General features: G+C 40.0%; 1 protein-coding gene across 1 annotated transcript in view; it reads left to right on the top strand.

The window, feature by feature from the left end:
• Positions 1–19,863, top strand: part of LOC126485098 (glucosidase 2 subunit beta) — a 191,098-nt gene that overhangs the window by 116,215 nt on the left and 55,020 nt on the right. The gene's annotated exons all lie outside the window — the stretch shown is intronic.

Here is a 19,863-nt window from a genome sequence, read left to right as displayed (position 1 = left end):
AACAATGTTAGTACCATGTTTGAAAACTGTTTTCCTCTAAAAGTTACTCAAATTAAACAGAAGTCTATAATAAAACCATGGATTACACAAGGAATAAAGATTTCCTGTAAGACAAAAAGGAAAATGTTTCTGTCAACCAAGAATAGCTCCAATGCTGATGATTTAGCTAAATACAAGGAATACTGTAAAATATTTAAAAAAAAAAGGTCCCCATTCATTAAAAAAAGTAATTCAGACATCTAAACAAATGCACTAAGAGAAGAAGATAGCAATGTCAGGGAACAAAATAAAAACAATATGGGAAATAGTGAAAGAGGAGACTGGTTAGAACCAGAAAGGAACAGGAGCAAGTAGCATTAAGGGTAGATGACACATTAGTAACCGATGGGCATAGTGTGGCAAAACTGTTCAACAAGTACTTTATATCCGTTACTGATAGAATGGGATTGTCAGGATCAGTAAATAATGCCCTTGAATATCTGAAACTAGCCTTTACAAATAGCTTCAGGTACGTGAATATGTCACTCATTTCACCAAACGAAATAACGTCTTTAATAAAAACTTTACAAACAAAGCATTCTAGTGGTTACGGTGAAATATCAGCAAAGTTAATCAAGGCATGTTCTTGTGAGTTTAGTACAATTCTAAGTTACTTGTGTAACCAGTCAATTATAACTGGGACATTTCCTGACTGGCTAAAATATGCGGATGTTAAGCCTCTATTCAAGAAAGGGGATAGAGAGATACCATCAAACTACAGACCGATTTCACTTTTGCCAGCATTATCAAAAATTTTAGAAAAAGTAATGTACAGGCAGCTTCTCAACCATCTAACCACAAATAACCTATTATCAAGAACACAGTTTGGATTTCTGAAGGGTTCTGATATCGAGAAGGCTGCACCTACAGTGAAAATGTACTTAATTCATTAAATAACAAATTGCAAGCAGCAGGTATTTTCTGTGATTTGTCGAAGGCATTTGATTGTGTGAACCTCAACATCCTTTTAAATAAATTAGAATTCAATGGTGTCACGGGCAGTGCTGCAAAATGGTTCAAGTCATACCTTGCTAACAGGAAACAAAAGGTGTCAGTGCAAGGGACTAGTGAATTAAGTCATCAGTCATTATCAGAATGGGAGAAATTACATGTAGTGTCCCACAAGGATCCATCTTAGGGCCATTGCTTTTTCTGGTGTACATTAAAGATCTCTCATCAGTTACACTGCCAGAAGCAGAGTTCGTTTTGTTTGCAGGTGTCACAAGTATTGCAATAAATAGTATGTTGAATGTAGTTCTAGAAATATCTGCTAATGATGTTTTCATGGATATTAATAAATGGTTTAAAGCCAACTCACTGGCATTAAACTTCAAAAATACTCACTATATGCAATTCAGAACCCGTAAGAGGTTTCCACCCAGCATATGCATAAAGTATGAAGAAGAGCAGATAGAAGAGGTTGACAGTCTTAAATTCCGGGAATTACAACTTGATAATAAATTCAGTTGGGCAGTTGGGAGGAGCACACCACAGAACTGCTGAAACGCCTTAACAAACCTGTATTTGCAATTCGAGTGTTAGCAGATATAGGCGACATAAAAACGAAAAAGCTTGCATACTTTGCCTACTTTCATTCCAAAATGTCATATGGTATAATATTTTGGGGGTAACTCTTCAAGTCAAACAAAAGTTTTCAGAGTCCAAAAGCATGTAACACATTTTATTTGTGGAGTAAATTCACTGATGTCCTGTAGAAGCCTTTTCAAAGAACTGTGTATACTAAGTACTGCCTCTCAGTATATTTACTCCTTAATGAAATTTGTCCTAAATAATATATCTCTTTTTCCAACAAGCAGCTCAGTTCATACATACAATACCAGGAACAAAAATGATCTGCACAAGGACTTAAAAGCACTTACTTTAGTTCAAAAAGAGGTCCACTACTCAGGAACACTCATCTTCAATAATTTGCCAGCAAACGTAAAAAATTTAGTTACAAATAAAGATCAGTTTAAAAGGAGCCTGAAAGACTTACTAGTGGCAAACTACTACTACTCCATTGATGAATTTTTTAATAGAGAAAAATGATGTATATACTCATACTATTAGTATTGTTATTTCAGCTTAAAGAAAAAAAAATGATGTGTTGTATACACTCATACTATTAGTATTGTTACTTCGGCTTAAAAAACCATGTTCCACATCCATGAGGATTTCCTCAGCACAGATCTATGGAACGAAAAACTAATCTAATCTAATCACTGTTCTTTGTAAGTAATTTCTTGTGACAGTGTCACAGCTGTTGATCGAATTGTATCTTTGAGTTGGAAAACTCCTCCTAGCTTGTTGATTATGTGGATAAAGGGACTAATAATCATTCCATTCAGTCCCTTGAAAACCTTCCATATATTTAATTCTTCCCATAGTAATTTACACAATGTGTGCACTATAACTTTTCACATGAAACTTCCTGGTACATTGAAAGTATTTTAAAGTATGTGTTGGGCTGTGAATCAAGCCGATGACCTTTGTTGTGAAGGCGGATTTGAACTACGCTTGTCTAGCCAATTAGTAGAGGACTTGCCTGTGAGGGGAAAATGTCTCCGATCTGCCAGACAGAAAATTTCAAATCAATCCACACTCTGCTGCAGAGTGAGAATTCATTATGGAACTTTTCGCATCTTGTGCAGGCTGTAGTGAGCAGAGTGATTGGTAGAAGTTGGTATGGGGTTAGTATGAATCTTTGGTAGCAAACAATTACTGCCTGTGGTAGTGTTGATAACAGTATTTGTTGTAATTTTTAGCAATAAGATTTCAGTTTTGATTATATGAAACATTCCAGTAATTGTAACCTATGAGTGTAACTTCTGCATTTGTAAAAGTGCAGAACACAGATAACATAAATTTTTTTCTCTTTTATATCTACATCTATACCTAAGTCAACATCAGTTCTTTCCAAACCAGTGTGAAGTATGTGATGGGGTACTCTCCGTTGTACCACTGATCACATTTCTTCCAACTCCAGTTGCGTATGGATCCTGGGAAGAATGACTGCTGAAATGCTTATGCGCATGTCATAATTAATGTAATATTATCTTCACAGTTCATATTTCAATAATAGTGTGTTCCTGGATTCCTTACTTAGTACTGGTTCTTGAAATTTCATAAGTAGGCTGTTACGGGATAATTGGCATCTATTTTCAAGTGTCTACCAGGCCGTGCTTTTCAGCATTTCCTTACATGTGTTGTTTGCTTTGCAAGAGTAGTTTGTATGTGAGGCAGAGGTTATGTACATCCATCCTGAACATACACTATGTGATCAAAAGTATCCAGACATCTGGCTGAAAATGACTTATAAGTTCGTGGTGCCCTCCATCGGTATTGCTGGAATTCAATAAGGTGTTTCCCCACCTTTAGCCTTGATGACAGCTCCCTCTCTCGCAGGCATACGTTCAATCAAGTGCTGTAAGGTTTCTTGGGGAATGGCAGCCCATTCTTCATGGAATGGATTCAGGTCAGGACTCTGTACAGGCCAATCCATTACAGGGATGTTATTGTCATGTAACCACTCCGCCTCAGGCTGTGAATTGTGAACAAGTGCTCGATCATGTTGAAAGATGCAGTCGCCATCCCCGAATTGCTCTTCAAAAGTCGGAAGCAAGAAGGTGCTTAAAACGTCAATGTAGGCCTGTGCTGTGATAGTGCCAAGCAAAACAACAAGGGGTGCAAGCCCCCTCCATGACAAACATGATCACGCCATAACACCACCACCTCCGAATTTTACTGTTGGCACTACACACGCTGACAGATGACATTCTCCGGGCATTCGCAATACCTACACCCTGCCATCGGATCGCCACATTGTGCACCTTGATTCGTCACTCCACGCAACGTTTTTCACTATTTAATTGTCCAATGTTTACGCTCCTTACACCAAGCGAGGTGTCGTTTGGCATTTACTGGCGTGATTTGTGGTTTATGAGCAGCTGCTTGACCACGAAATCCAAGTTGTTTCACCTCCCGCCTAACTGTCGTAAAACTTGCAGTGGAGCCTGATGCAGTTTGGAATTCCTGTGTGATGGTATGGATAGATGTCTGCCTATTACTCATTATGACCCTCTTTAACTGTCTGCGGTCTTTTGTCAGTCAACAGACAAGGTCGGCCTGTACACTTTTGTGCTGTACATGTCCCTTCACATTACCATTTCACTGTCACATTGGAAACAGTGGTCTTACGAATGTTTAAGAGTGTGGAAATCTCACGTACAGACATGTGACACAAGTGACACCCAATCACCTGACCATGTTCGAAGTCCATGAGTTCCGCGGAGCACCCCATTCTGCTCTCTCACGATGTCTAATGACTACTGAGGTCGCTGATATAGAGTACCTGGTAGTAGGGGGCAGCACAATGCACCTAATATGAAAAACATATTTTTTTGATGTGTCTGGATACTTTTGATCACATTGTGTAGCTCTGCAAGAAGTGGCATACTGTTGGGTGTACATAACAGTGAGATGTTTGAGTAGTGTGTCCAAAAAAATATAAATTTGTTTTCACATTAAAGCACAATAATCCTGGTATTTCTGTTTGTACACTTATGGTCATAGTGATATATTTCCAGTCCTGCTAATTCAGATATTGCAATACCTCTTGATCTGCAAAGTACTTGCTAGTTCACTCCATGAGACCCAGTGTCCATCCATGGAATTAATGGCCATGTTACATTACTTTATAATACAACTTAGCACTGAGTTGCATAACATATTGCATACAGTCTTAAGAATATTGAAAAAGTCATAGGAAAAATGACCCAGTACCTGGTCTGAGGTGGTTTTATTGGATTGGATTGTGGGGAAGAAGATGGTTGGCTGATCTGAATGTAAAATGTCTTCAAGGAATCATGTTTTTGGTACCACAATTTACTAGGTGTCAGCAGATGTTTGTCTATTCTAAGATGTAAATTTTCTCTGCTGTTTTTTCAGATATTGGCAATTTCATATTTGCACTTCGTACTTGGAGCAACACCTAGTGTTGACAGAAAGCGTCTGTTTCCCATAACAAACAAAATTATATATAAAGTGGGATTTGTGTGGCTTCAAAATTTGATAGATTGGTCCCACATGAGTCTAGTATGATATTTGTTGTATTGATATGTATTAAAAGGGACAATGAAACATGAAGAATTAATTTTCCCCCCAGCAGCAACACTGTGCAGTCCCACACTGACTGCTGCCACCAGGCTGCTCAGCACTGATCAGTTGCTGCTGGAATACTTCTAGTACTTCGTTTTACTGTCCCTGTTAATGCATATCACTAAAATGAATATTGCAGTAGACTAATGTGGGACCACTCTATCGAATGGCATGTAAAATTCAACTTAAAAAATAATTTTGTTTGTAACTAGAAACAAACCGATGTTTTCCATTGACACTGGGCTTCGCATGAAAGTAGTGATGAGCTGTGTTTGTTTGGGCTGATTGCAGCCATGCATATCTTCTGAAATTCCAGAGAAATTGACCCTGACAGCTCTTAAGAGAGACACCATGTGCGATTGAGGCTTTAAATTACCTGGCAACAAAGGTAGGAATTCTGATGCATGCAGATCTGACTTTGAATATTTTTTTTTAATTAGGCAAGAGTGCAGCTTTTCAACGATGGAACTTCTACCACAACTCATAATGCAAACTGTATGTTGTTATTGGGAGGTAACTACAGCAATATCACAGGCAGTGCAGCTGTTAGAAAATGTAGCAGGAACATCTCCCATGCCACCAATGGTTGTGCCTTTCAACCATTTAATGAATAATATGAAGAGTGGGATGCTTACTGCTGATGATTGCTGTTATATTTATTGGCTTGTCAGATTTCCAGCTTGGAAGGATGAAAGGCCATATTCTTGTCAGAAAATCCTGAGCTGTATAAACTAATACAAAAAACTAGAGCCATTAATGAATTCTGCAGAACATGAGTTGCCAGGAATGTTTTATGTATTGCAACAACACTTTTCAGTGAAGGAACGTATAATTGCAGCTTGTTTAGAATTGTGGCACCGGGAAAAGAGCCTCAGTCAGTCATTCGTGGGTTGTGGTGCCGAACTACTGGGGTGAAATAGGAATTGTAAATGTTTGTGTGGACAGGACTATGCAGACAGTCTAATCAGGGATGTCGAAGTGTAGCTTTTGCCCAACTCTGAAGTGAGGAATCACATCTTGAGAAAATCAGATCTCCCTCAAATTGAAGTTATATAAATTACATAAGCGCACAAAAATGGCCCATGCAACCCAGAGTTTATTTCTAATGGAAGAAGACATTTTTTAGCAATCAACTAACTGTCATGGGTTTAATGAGCCCATGTGACCTCATAAACAACTGCACAGTAGTGAAGGGCTGCATCAGCTGCAGTGCTATTGCCCAGTTGTAAACATTGTTTCATCCATCATGCAAGCAGCATATGCCCCTGTTAGCACAAAACATGGTGTAGTTGCAGAAACAAGGACAATTTTGGAAGGGATATGTTGTAACAGTTCTAATATGGATATATCCCAACCTGTGGAGGTAAACCAACTGAGTGAGCAATCTACAGAAATGTCAACTTCTCAAAATGCAGTCCAGAAAATGTACTTACATGTGTTCATCAACAAACTTGGTAAACCAATCTGCTCACTTAAGTTTAGTGTTGCCACCATTGTAGGCAGCTGACACTAATCTTGGGGCTTACGGACATCATTGTGTGGCTTTGCTAAGAAAGCTTCCAGATTTACTTAATTGTAATTGTGCCACTCTTTCAGTAAATTTTCTGGAGGCAGTGTTGGGACAGTCTCTTTCCTCAGTTTTTGGACTTACAGTTCATGAATCAGTGCATGCCATGCAATCTAAAGGGTCTTGCGCCACCTTAAATTCTCCATGTGATGAATAGGCCAAAATGTTCTCACCTGGACTAGGGAAGGCATCCGATTACAAAGCTCACATCACTGTTAATGCTACAGTGCCCTGCATTTTTTTCAGAGCCCGTCCAATGCCCTTCGCTTATAAGGGCACCCTGAAAACAGAGCTGGATAGGCTCACTTCTGAAGACACGCTGACACCTATTCCCCATAGTCAATGGTCCACTCCCCTTAAAACAGTATGCAAACACATCGGCTTTTTTAGACTGTCGCAATTTCAATGCACCAATCGAAGTGGAAACTTATTCTCTACTGATTCTGAATGAACTCTTTGAAAAAATGAAGTCGTAGCACTTTGTTGAGTAGAATTGATACTGTGGAAGTATATTCTCAAATCCGACTGGACTGAGCATCAAAAACTTATCTAGTACTAAAGATGGTGTACAGCATTCACCATTATAAATGGTTATTTTTCAGAATCTCTTCAGCCTTTCCATATTTCATTGTTTTATAGATTAACCACAAGAAGGCATTCCAAAATATCATGCACAAGTATTTTTTTATGCAGTCTTTCTAGACATTTGTAAAGTTTACTCTCAGCAAATGGATTATGGTACACCGATCGACAAAATGCAGCTCTCATGAATGTTGAAGACTTAAAAGTATTTCTGGGTAAACTCAATTGTTATGGTTAGTTCATTGCAAACATAACAGAACTCTCATACCCATTGCATCAGCTACAGCATCAAAGTTCATGTTTTGAATGGTCACTTTGCTGTCAGCAAGCTTTCCAGTCTTTAAAAGATGGCCTTGAACAGGCACCATGTTTAGCGACACACACCCCTGGTTTGCTTCTGGTAGTAGTAACGGACGTCCCTCCGTGAGTGCAAGTACACTCATTCCTTCAGAGAAATTTTCGATAATTTTTTGCTTTCTTGCAGCTTTAGTTCTGAAGTTACACACTGAAACTTGGCCTTCAACTCTGAAAGGTTGAGATACACACGGACAGGCAGTCTTGCGAAGTACTTCTGAACATGTTTTCTGAAAACAGTTTTGAGCAGCTAGTTTGTCAGCCAGCACCCAATGGAAATATTGTAGACGTTGTAGGTACAAACAGGCATGACTTTATCGATGGCATCAGTATAGAGACAGTGATTAGTGATCATGATGTCATCACAGTGACAGTGGTTATTAAAGCTAACAAATCAGTCAAGAAGAGTATGACAGTATTTTTGCTAGAAAGAGCTTATAAACATTTGCTAGTACCCCACTTAGTGAATGGGCATCATTTAGTTCCAGTATGATGGAAGTAGATGAATTATGAGAAAAGCTTAAATCTTTTGTAAATCGCATTCTGGACATTTGTGTGCTGAATATATGGGTTAAAGACTGAAGATACCTACCGTTGTTTAATAATGAAATTAGGAAAATGATGAGGAAGGAAAGATGGTTGCACTGACAGTTCAAAAGGGAATGGGCAATTGATAACAGGCAAAATTTAGTGATTCTTTATTGAGTTTTATAAATCACAATTTTTAAAATGCTAAGTATTTCAAAGTATATTAATTATACATGAATGTCATTCCATATAAATGACTGATATTTAAAAACTGCAGTCAAACTACTGTCTAGCCATGAGGAAAGAAAAGTTACGATTGTAGGCTATGATATTTCCCCCCTTCCCATGCTTATCATTAATTATTAGAAGCTTCTTATGACGTCATCTTGCTTCCACATACCTGGAATTCTCAGGGAAACATTTTTTAAGTTTGAGTAGCCACGCTGCTCTTTAAAAAGATTGAAGAATGGAGCATGAAACTAGCACCATTATACCGTAGCAAAGCACATAGCCGAGAACCCAAGAAAATTCTGGTCCTATTCAAAATTGCTAAGTGGATCGAAGGCTTCTATCTTGTCAATCATTGACTAATGTGGTGTGGCATAAGAAGATAGCAAAAGGAAAGCTGAAGTTTTAAATTTCACGTTTAAGAAATAATTCATGCAGGAGAATCAAGCAAACATGCACAGACTCCCTTATGGAACACAGTAATAGGCATCACTGGTGTAAAGAAGCAACTGAAAGAGTTGAAAACAAATAAGTTGCAAGGGCCAGATGGAATCCCAATTCGCTTTTCCAAAGAGTATGCTACAGCATTGGCCCCATAGCTTGCATTTGTGAGTCTCTCTTCCAAGTACAAAGTCCCAAGCAACTGGAAAAAGTGCAAGTGACTCGTGTGTATAAGAAGGATGAAAAACTGACCCACAAAATTACAAACCAATGTCCTTAACAGAATTCTTGAACACATTCTCCATTCGAATATAATAAAATTTCTTGGACAGAGAGGATTCTGTCCACAAGTCAGCACGGTTTTAAGAAGGACCACTCATGTGGGCAGCTTGTCTTTTTCTCACAATATTTGGCAAACTATGAATGAAGGGCAGCAGGCAGACTCCGCATTCCTAGATTTCTAAAAAGGACTGCAGGCTGTTTATGAAGGTATGATGATACAGAATAGGATCCTAGATATTTGAGGTGCTCAAGGACTTTGTAAGTAATAGCACCCAGTATGTAGTCCTTGATGGCGAGTGTCCATCACGGATAAGGATATCGCCAGAAGTGTCCCATGAAAGTGTTATAGGGCCACTATTATTCTCTATATACGTAAACGATCTGAGTGACAGGGTGAGCAGCAATCTGTGGTTATTTGCTGATGATGCTGTGGTATACAGGAAGGTGTCATCATTGAGTGACTGTAGGAAGGTACAAGATGACTTAAACAAAATTTAATGTAGAGCTAGCTCTAAATGTAGAAAAATATAGTTAATGCAGATGAGTAGAAAAAATAATCCTGTACTATTTGAATACAGTATTAGTAGTTTTCTACTTGACACAGTCAGGTTGATTAAATATCTTTGTGCAACATTGCAAAATGGTACGAAATGCAACAAGCACGTAAGGATTGTGGTGGGGAGGCAAATGCAAGACTTTGGTTCATTGGGAGAGTTTTAGGAAAGAGCAGTTCATTTGTAAAGGAGACCACATATAGCACATTAATGTGACACGTTCCTGAGTACTGCTAAAGTATTTGGGATCCCCAGTGGGTCCCGGGTTAAAGAAAAACATTGATGCAGTTCTGAGGTGGGCTGCTAGATTTGTTACTGATAGGTTCGATCAACATGCAAGTATTGTGGAGATGCTTCTGAACTCAAATGGGAATCCCTCAAGGGAATGCAACATTATTTTTGAGGAATACTATTGAGAAAATTTAGAGACCAGTGTTTGAAGCTGTCTACGGAACAATCCTACTGCCGTGAATGTACATTTCTTGTAAGGACAAGGAACATAAGAGAAATTGGGGCTCATATGGAGGCATATAGACAGTCGTTTATCCCTTGCTCTATTTTCAGGTGGAACAGGAAGGCATATGACTAGTTGTGGTAACAGTACCCTCTGCTACACAGTCTATGGTGGCATGCGACTTATGTAGATGTAGATATCGAATATGCCCACAGAAAGAAATAAGATGGTATCAGTTCACATGATCTGAATGACCAATTCATGTCTTTGTTGCAGTAAATCACCCTGCCAGGGAACATCTCCCGTAACGAGACCATTGTTGCAGTCATTGTGTGACAAGTTGTGCAATCTCATTGAAACCTCTCCAGCATTCACACAAAACAGTTCAGACCTCAAAAACTTTCAGAACATCTTGTGGATTGTTTGCTGTCCAATGTTAATGCGTTTCCGGTGCCATCTTTGAAGAAGTATGGCCCAGTTACGTCCTCACCCCCAAATGCCACACCACATAGTCACTCATAGGTATAATGTCTTCTCCATAATTGCTCGAGGATTTAGTGCATCCCAAATGCGGCAATTTTTCTTGTTCATGGAGCCATTCAACAGAAAATGTGCCTCATCGGTGAACATAATTTTCTTGATGAAATTGTTTGCTATTTGTTTTGCAAGCACCTAATGGGCAAATGCTCTGTGCTTTTTGTGGTCATTAGGCTTCAGTTCTTGTGTCAGTTTAGTTTTGTAGGCCCAAAGCTGCAGATCTTCTTTCAGAATTCATTGGGGTTCCAGGAATTACCAATTGTTGAAGATTTTGGCAAATGGGCTTCACTGGGCCTGCAATGTTTTATGGTGATGTTTTCCACTGGGTGACTAACATGAGAATGCTCTTTGGATTTACAGCCCACAACCGAATAGGCATTCTTAAATTTACCAATAAGTCTCATCACAATCTACAACCTTTATTTTGTAAATTAAATTTGTTAACATTTGGTTCACTTTTTACTCTCTAAAATATCATTAGTGGTGCAAAACTGTCTGGTAGCTTTTGGTAGGACTTAAAATTTTTCAGACATGTACTACTGTGAGTGTGTCCTTGTACTTCATAAAAACTCACAATTTGGTTTCCTTTGTCCACATGTTGATACACTCTTATACAGTGAAATCCAAGTTTTGACGTCTGTTTGTACGAATAGCAACATTATTATATATTCTGTTGTTACCAACATTAGTATTAGAACTGATTGTTGCTAGTGTTTATTTAGTCACTTATTGAAGGTTTCTCTCCTGCACTTTTTTTTTTCCATTGTATTAACCTTCTTACGAAATTAGGATGCTGTTGTCAATGTTCCTTCTGATCATTTTTATGTATGTAATTATGTGATTTTCCTGTATTAGATGTCCTGTTCTGCATACATTGAAAGACTTCTTTCATATCTCATGCTTCTTTAGTGCAGTTTGTGTTTGCTTCAGCTTTGCAGCAGTCTTGTCTTAGGTAGTGGCTTTTGCAACTGTGACATTGTGATATATTCCAGCTTTTTAAAATTTGTTATAGTTTTTGTTTGGCGGAGGGATGTGTATCTATTATGGTGCACATGTCCTATAAGTGATGTGGGACCAACGAATTTTCTGTTATTCAAGAACTCTGAGACTTATATATGATATTAGCACACTGGACTCGCATTCGGGAGGACGACGGTTCAATCCCGTCTCCGGCCATCCTGATTTAGGTTTTCCGTGATTTCCCTAAATCGTTTCAGGCAAATGCCGGGATGGTTCCTTTGAAAGGGCACGGCCGATTTCCTTCCCAATCCTTCCCTAACCCGAGCTTGCGCTCCGTCTCTAATGACCTCGTTGTCGACGGGACGTTAAACACTAACCACCACCACTTATATATGATACTGCACTGAACTGTTGCACAAGTGTGTTATTCCAAACATCTATGACTTAAGGTCAATTATTTTTTAATTGGAGTTATCTTCTGTTAAGTTAGAACAGCTGGAAGCAAGATAATATAATTTTAAAAATTTATGGAAGCTGTGGAACCATATTACAAGAAGGTATTTTTAAGTTGTTCCATTTTACATGTAGTACAGGGTGTATACGACCCGGGACAACCGGGGGATCCGGGAAAAACCCGGGAATTTTTTCATCCGGGAGAAAACCGGGAAAAACCCGGGATTTTTTTAGAATTCCGGAAATTTTTCATTGTGTTAGTTTTCAGCTTAATTTTTGTAACATTGACCGGTAAGAACCAATACTCTAAGAAAGGATATTACTGTATTTCGTTACTGCAGAATAATACTGCAGCAATAAAACTTGAAAGAGAGAAAAAAACGAAAATAAAACAGAGTTGCCAAGGAAATGCGCCATAAACAGCAACAAAACACAGTGCTTGCATAAGCGTCTGCCAACAGCAAAATGTATCAGCGGCTTTAGGAAGACTATGCAGTTTTTCATAACAGCAAATTGCCACTGATTAGCGTGACTTCACAACTGCTTACAGTAAATTCATTTGAGCAGTTGCTAGCGAGCTCATGCGCATGCGTAGTTGAGTCGCGTATGAGTAGTACCTTCTCCCTCTTTTTTGCCAGAATGCTACACTGGTAAGGGCCAGTTGTACAGTCCCCGGCTTGCAGCAGCTAAAGTTCTATTGTGGGAGCAGCGCGGAAAACGCGTTGTACGAACACGTAATAACACCTAACCAGAGAAAAAACGCGGGATAAATAAATGGTGATTGTGGCAGGTTTAGTCAAGTTAACCGGAGAATAAGTTTTAACCCTGGCAGGAATATTCACAGAATTAGTGATGACAAGATTGTTAGAACGAGGAAGGAGAAAAAACGGGGACATCACACAAATTATGGAAGAATATGACGATTCCAAATTTATATAAAAATTCCGTTCTACTGCTTCCTAAGCTAGAGCGTATGAATGAAATGTGAAACTATTTCTTAATACGAAACTTTTTTGCTTGTAGTAGGGCAAATAGGCATTGATTATATTCTGTTGTTTTATAAAAATGACCATTTGTGCCAAAACAGGCAGACCTATTTCGTGACAAAATACACGTAATCAGATCAAGAAACCATGTCAGTCTTGGGTTCTATTCGTATTAATAGCATTTTCAGTATTAGACAACATTTGGTTTTTTCATGTAGCAAAACATTTGACGAACTTTGTTGAGCTAATAGATTCTTACCCAAAAGGAAAGTACGCCATGTAAAGCTGTACTAAGGTTAGTGAGAAAAACAATGCAAGGACTTAAGGATTGAAGAAATGTGTGCTGTCTTGCTTGTCTATTGTCTTTACTGGTTTTATGTATCCTATATTTAATTTTATGTCACACAAAACATAAAGTTATTAGGTAACAGGCAATAAAGAGTGCAAATTTTCTGAAGAGTTACTGTTCTCTCAGTTACAAAGGTTGTCAAACTGGCCGATTGGGAGCAGGAGAGGCACCTCAAGAAATTTAATTTCCACTGTCCTGAATAGAATTTGATGGCACCCATTACAAAATGTTACATGCTTGAGTTCCACAGAACGAAATACAGTGACGTGTGATAGAATGCTGTGTGAAGAGGCGTGGGACTGCACTTTGTCCCATTTAAGAACAAACAATGTCTTAAATTTCCTCAAACACATATATTTTATGTATCAGGCTCTTCAGAAAGATGTGCGCTACAAAATGGACATTTTTTGAAAAGTCGATTTTTTAATTTTTGGTGTCCTACCTCAAATGCTTAAGGGGGGGGGGGGGGGGGGGTGCCACTATCTAGTATTGCCCCGGTTTGGAAATATTGTAGGTCCGGTGCAGATCTACAGAGCAGTCTTACGTTGTAATGGGGAAGTGGGTAGTCTCACGTGACCCGTGTTTGGTGATTTTACTGTTTCCTTTTCGTTTATTGCTCTTACGTCAAATGAAAACAAAACTGAATTCTGTGACCGGGAGCTATCAAGTGAATTACATAATTACGGAAGGCGAAGCATTCATTGCATTCATTGTAGAACAATGAAGTTATTTCTGTCGATTTGCTACAGAAATTTGGTTTTTATTAATCTTTTCCGCTGAACCAGCCAATTTATTTGAAACGGAGTGTATAAATCCACACTATTGGCTAGTTTCAACTGTTCGCTGCATTTCAGGTGCATGTTTTCATCTTCTAGAACGTATGGCATTATGCCATAATAAAGAACTAAACATGAGATAATACAGTATGGTACTCCAAGAATATTTACATTTGAATCTGGACATACGAATGTGCACTTTAAGCCGAATTATGTATTTTAGTATGGTTCATGAAATACCCGTGCTCTTCGAGTGTCCCCTGTCTTGTTTCTTTTATGGCATTATGTAAGACGCTTGTTATCAGGCGCCCTCTGGCAAGTGCTGAAATGAATCTATTTCCAACAGGTCACTGGTGGTTTGAAAAGCGTTACTTTCAAAGTAAATTTCCTTTTATGCAAGATGAACTATGTGCGAGAATGTACGATGAATTTCATAAATCCCAGAGCTTTTGACTCTTCGTTTAAAAATCAACTCTTTGAGTACGATGATTTAGAATAACTTCGAGCCCAAAAGATCTAACATTTATGTCGTTCTTAGACATTTTACTGGCACATTTGTGTGATGTATCTTAAAGTGTAACACGCACAAAAAAGGGGCAACATTATATGTGGAAGCTTTTCTTTTCTTGTAGCAACACTACGTATATTAATTTAAACCATTAACTTTCCGTATGGTGTGTTCGCATTACGTAACAGTGATGTTGCTTTTGACCGACTACATCGCGTGTCCTATGTTCTGAATATCCGCTGTCATCGGCTGGCGAGATCACATGACGTGAGCTAAGACTGGCTTGCAAAAGCGCATTGCAATCACGATTTCAATGCTTCGGAAAGTAACATGTGGTGTTTGGTGGAATTAGAATTTATACTTTCGTAATATGAAAATGTGCAGTGTACCTGTTGCTGCACATCAGACATCTTCCGAAAATGTTTTTGGTTCCCTGAGTTTCGTTTTCTAAAGTGCCGGGAAATTCTATGCCCGTGTATAAAACCATAACCATTCAAAAGACTGATAAGTTTTACAGTTCTGAGGAAAAGTATACTCTCACTTAACGCGGAAGAAGTGTATTTTCATCCGGGAGGAAATGTACTTTTAACCGGGAATTCTGGGAAAAATCTGGGAATTTTTTTCCTCGTCCACGTATACACCCTTAGTAGAATATGCAGGAGCTAAGTAAAAAGAATTTAATATTCTACACTACTTTGTAAATGTTACAGAACAGTCATTTTTAAATGAATCTCTATACTTCCCTAATGATTTGATGCTAGAACTTCGCAAGAAAATCTCCTGTGCTTTAGAAATTACACAGACATGTAGTGAAAAAGTCTCTACTTACAATGTATCGCTGGGTGTAGGAACTGACGAAAAGTGACTCACTGGTTTTAGAAGCAGATGTTCCTTTACACAGTAGTGAAGGGAGTGAGTGTGTTCAAACAAATGAAATTATTCAGGGATAACAAATTATATGGGAGTAAAGAGATGACTCACTGAAAGACACACAGACAAAAGGTCAGGGCTTTGCTTCACTAGGTTGTGGAATGAAATTCTTTCTCAAGCTGTAGGAGAACATGCACAGTTCTTTGCTGGCCCACAGCAGAACACAGCATGTTGTTATCAATGGAGAGACGTCTACAGACGTTAAAGTAACCTCTGGCGTGCCACAGGGGAGTGTTATGGGACCATTGCTTTTCACAATATATATAAATGACTTAGTAGATAGTGTCGGAAGTTCCATGCGGCTTTTCGCGGATGATGCTGTAGTATACAGAGAAGTTGCTGCATTAGAAAATTGTAGCGAAATACAGGAAGATCTGCAGCGGATAGGCACTTGGTGCAGGGAGTGGCAACTGACCCTTAACATAGACAAATGTAATGTATTGCGAATACATAGAAAGAAGGATCCTTTATTGTATGATTATATGATAGCGGAACAAACACTGGTAGCAGTTACTTCTGTAAAATATCTGGGAGTATGCGTACGGAACGATTTGAAGTGGAATGATCATATAAAACTAATTGTTGGTAAGGCGGGTACCAGGTTGAGATTCATTGGGAGAGTGCTTAGAAAATGTAGTCCATCAACAAAGGAGGTGGCTTACAAAACACTCGTTCGACCTATACTTGAGTATTGCTCATCAGTGTGGGATCCGTACCAGGTCGAGTTGACGGAGGAGATAGAGAAGATCCAAAGAAGAGCGGCGCGTTTCGTCACTGGGTTATTTGGTAACCGTGATAGCGTTACGGAGATGTTTAACAAACTCAAGTGGCAGACTCTGCAAGAGAGGCGCTCTGCATCGCGGTGTAGCTTGCTCGCCAGGTTTCGAGAGGGTGCGTTTCTGGATGAGGTATCGAATATATTGCTTCCCCCTACTTATACTTCCCGAGGAGATCACGAATGTAAAATTAGAGAGATTAGAGCGCGCACGGAGGCTTTCAGACAGTCGTTCTTCCCGCGAACCATACGCGACTGGAACAGGAAAGGGAGGTAATGACAGTGGCACGTAAAGTGCCCTCCGCCACACACCGTTGGGTGGCTTGCGGAGTATCAATGTAGATGTAGATGTAGATGTAGATAATGAATGTACTGGAGTGAGGTGGGGGAGCAAGGTGGGGTTGGTTGGTTGGTTTGGGGAAGGAGACCAGACAGCGTGGTCATCGGTCTCATCGGATTAGGGAAGGATTGGGAAGGAAGTCGGCCGTGCCCTTTCAGAGGAACCATCCCGGCATTTGCCTGGAGTGATTTAGGTAAATCACGGAAAACCTAAATCAGGATGGCCGGACGCGGGATTGAACCGTCGTCCTCCCGAATGCGAGTCCAGTGTCTAACCACTGCGCCACCCCGCTCGGTTAAGGTGGGGTGTGATGAGGGATGCAGAGAGGTGCAAGGCAGAGTGGGGATTGGGGAAAGTTTCTAGTGGCTCTTGGAAGAGTGAGGAGTTGCCCGTGGTCTAGCTAGGGGTGCAGGTAAAGTGGGCAGGTGGCAGACGGCTGAGCATGTGATTTCACAGACTAGGGTGTGAGATGGCATCACACAAATAGCTGGCATGTATTTGGTGGGGGTAATGGGAAAGGGATGGTGTATACGAGGGGCGTTTCAAAATTCCGTGCAAAAATAAAAACTACTTACGTGTTTAAGGTAAACCTTTATTTTTTTTTATTTTTTGACATAGTCTCCTTTTAGACTTACATGTTTTGTCCAACGCTGTTCTAATTTGTTGATCCCTTCCAAATAATAGGAATTGTCTAAGTCTGCAAAATAGCTATTAGTTGCTGCAATCACCTCCTCATTTGAATAAAATCTTTGTCCCACCAGCCATTTCTTCAAATTGGGAAACAAATATTAGTCCGAGGGAGCCAAGTGTGGAGAAAAGGGGGATGTGAAATGAGTTGGAATCCTATTTCCAATAATTTTGCGACCACAACTGCTGAGGTGTGTGCTGGTGCATTGTTGTGATGGAAAAAGACTTTTTTGCGGTCCAATCGCCGACGTTTTCCTTGCAATTTGGTTTTCAAACGGTCCAATAACGATGGATAATATGCACCTGTAATAGTTTTACCCTTTTCCAGATAATCAATGAGGATTATCCCTTGCGAATCCCAAAAGACAGTCACCATAACCTTTCCAGCTGAAGGAATGGTCTTCGCCTTTTTTGGTGCAGGTTCTCCCTTGGTAACCCATTGTTTAAATCTTTGTTTGGTCTCAGGAGTATAGTAATGTATCCATATTTCATCCACAGTGACAAAACAACACTTCACACGATTCCGTTTTTCGTCAAGCGTGAGCAATCGCGGAACCCATCTTGTGGATAGCTTTCTCATGTCTAAATGTTTATGCAAAATATTATGTACCCATTCATTTGAGATACCCACAGCACTAAGCACTAACAATCTCACACACCTTAACTCTTCCATCATCCATCACCATATCATGGATTTTATCAATGATTTCTGGAGTCGTAACCTTCACAGGGCGTCCAGAACATTCAGTGTCACTTATGCCCATATGGCCACTCCGGAAATTTTGAAACCACTTATAAACTGTGCCAATTGAAGGTCCAGAGTCACTGTAATGTTTATCAAGCTTCTCTTTAGTCTTCTGAGGCATTTTGCCTTTCATAAAGTAATGTTTAATCACGACACGAAATTCTTTTTCGTCCATTTTTTGACAATCACCCGACTTCCTTGATTCACACAAATGCCAAACACAAAGAAATAGACCAATATGGCTGAAACTTGGTGTGCGTTCTTTCCAAATATGCTACTAACTAAACATGACCTCGATAAGCAATGGTGGTGCCATCTCTCGGACTTGGCACGGACTTTTCAAACACCCCTTGTACACACACACACACACACACACACACACACACACACACAAATGAAATTGGGTGGGAGGGGGGGGGGATGTGTTGTATGGATGCTGACCCACCCAGCACCTCTTACTTCAGTCGCATCATAGGCTCATCCTACCCCATCAGAGATCGGGCCACCTCTGAAAGCAGCAACGTTACAAACCAGCTCCACTGCAACCACTGCACAGCATTTCACATAAGTATGACAACCACCCAGCTGTCAACCAGAATGAATGTCCACTGTCAAACTGTTGCTGAAAACGAGGTGGACCATCCAGTGGCACAATATGCAGCAGAGCACAACATACGAGATTTCAATAGCTGCTTCACAACCCATGCCATCTGGATCCTCCCCATCACAACCAGCTTTTCTGAGCGCACAGATGGGAGCTATCCTTACAGCACATCCTTTGCTCTCGTAACCTATCTGCTCCCTGGCCTAAACCTAAGGGAACTCTCTTTACCCCCAGCTCCCACCCAATTGTGTGTGTGTGTGTGTGTGTGTGTGTGTGTGTGTGTGTGTGTACACCCTATCCCTTTCTCATTACACCTTCCCAGTATGTGTCAGCGTGTCAGCTAGTTACGTACTGCAAAATGCCCCAGGATTTCACAGGAAATCGCGTGCTCAGCCATCTGCCACCTGGCCCCTCTACCTGGTCCCCTAGCTAGCCCACGGATGGGCTCTCCCCTCTCCCATGAGAACCTAGATGCTTCCCCACAACCTCCTCCCTGCATCCTGCCTCTCTCCATCCCTCACCCCACCCCACCCCACCCCACCCCACCCCACCCCACCCCACCCCACCCCACCCCACCCCACCCCACCCCACCCGAGTACACTCACCGTGGGCCAGGAAAGAACTAGCAGTCAAATGAGCACAACGTAGGGAGACAGGCATGTGCATGTGGCTGAGTAGGTGTCTATGTGTTTGTGTGAATGTTTCTCCTACAGCTTGAGAAAGGAATTTCATTCCGAAAACTACCAAAGCAAAACAATGTTCTATAGCTTTTGTTTGTGTCTTTGTCAACAACACAATGCTTCTGCCTTTCAGTGAGTTGTCTCTATATTCCCAAATAATTTGTTATTCTCAACCAGAACTTTCTATACATTATTATTCAGAGATAAGTTAGAAAGTTACTCTGTATGTTGGAGGAAGAAAAGTCAATTGAGAGGCCAAATGTTGGGTGTGTTGAATGGCTTTATTTCATCCAACCCTTTCTGTTTAAGTGATGTTTAAGAACCTCTGCTTTCAAAAAAAGTAATTG

The sequence above is a fragment of the Schistocerca serialis genome, chromosome 6, assembly GCF_023864345.2.
Source record: "Schistocerca serialis cubense isolate TAMUIC-IGC-003099 chromosome 6, iqSchSeri2.2, whole genome shotgun sequence".
NCBI classification, from domain to species: Eukaryota; Metazoa; Arthropoda; class Insecta; order Orthoptera; family Acrididae; genus Schistocerca; species Schistocerca serialis.
Note: the sequence above shows the minus strand (reverse complement) of the source record. Positions and strands in the feature narration are given on the sequence as shown.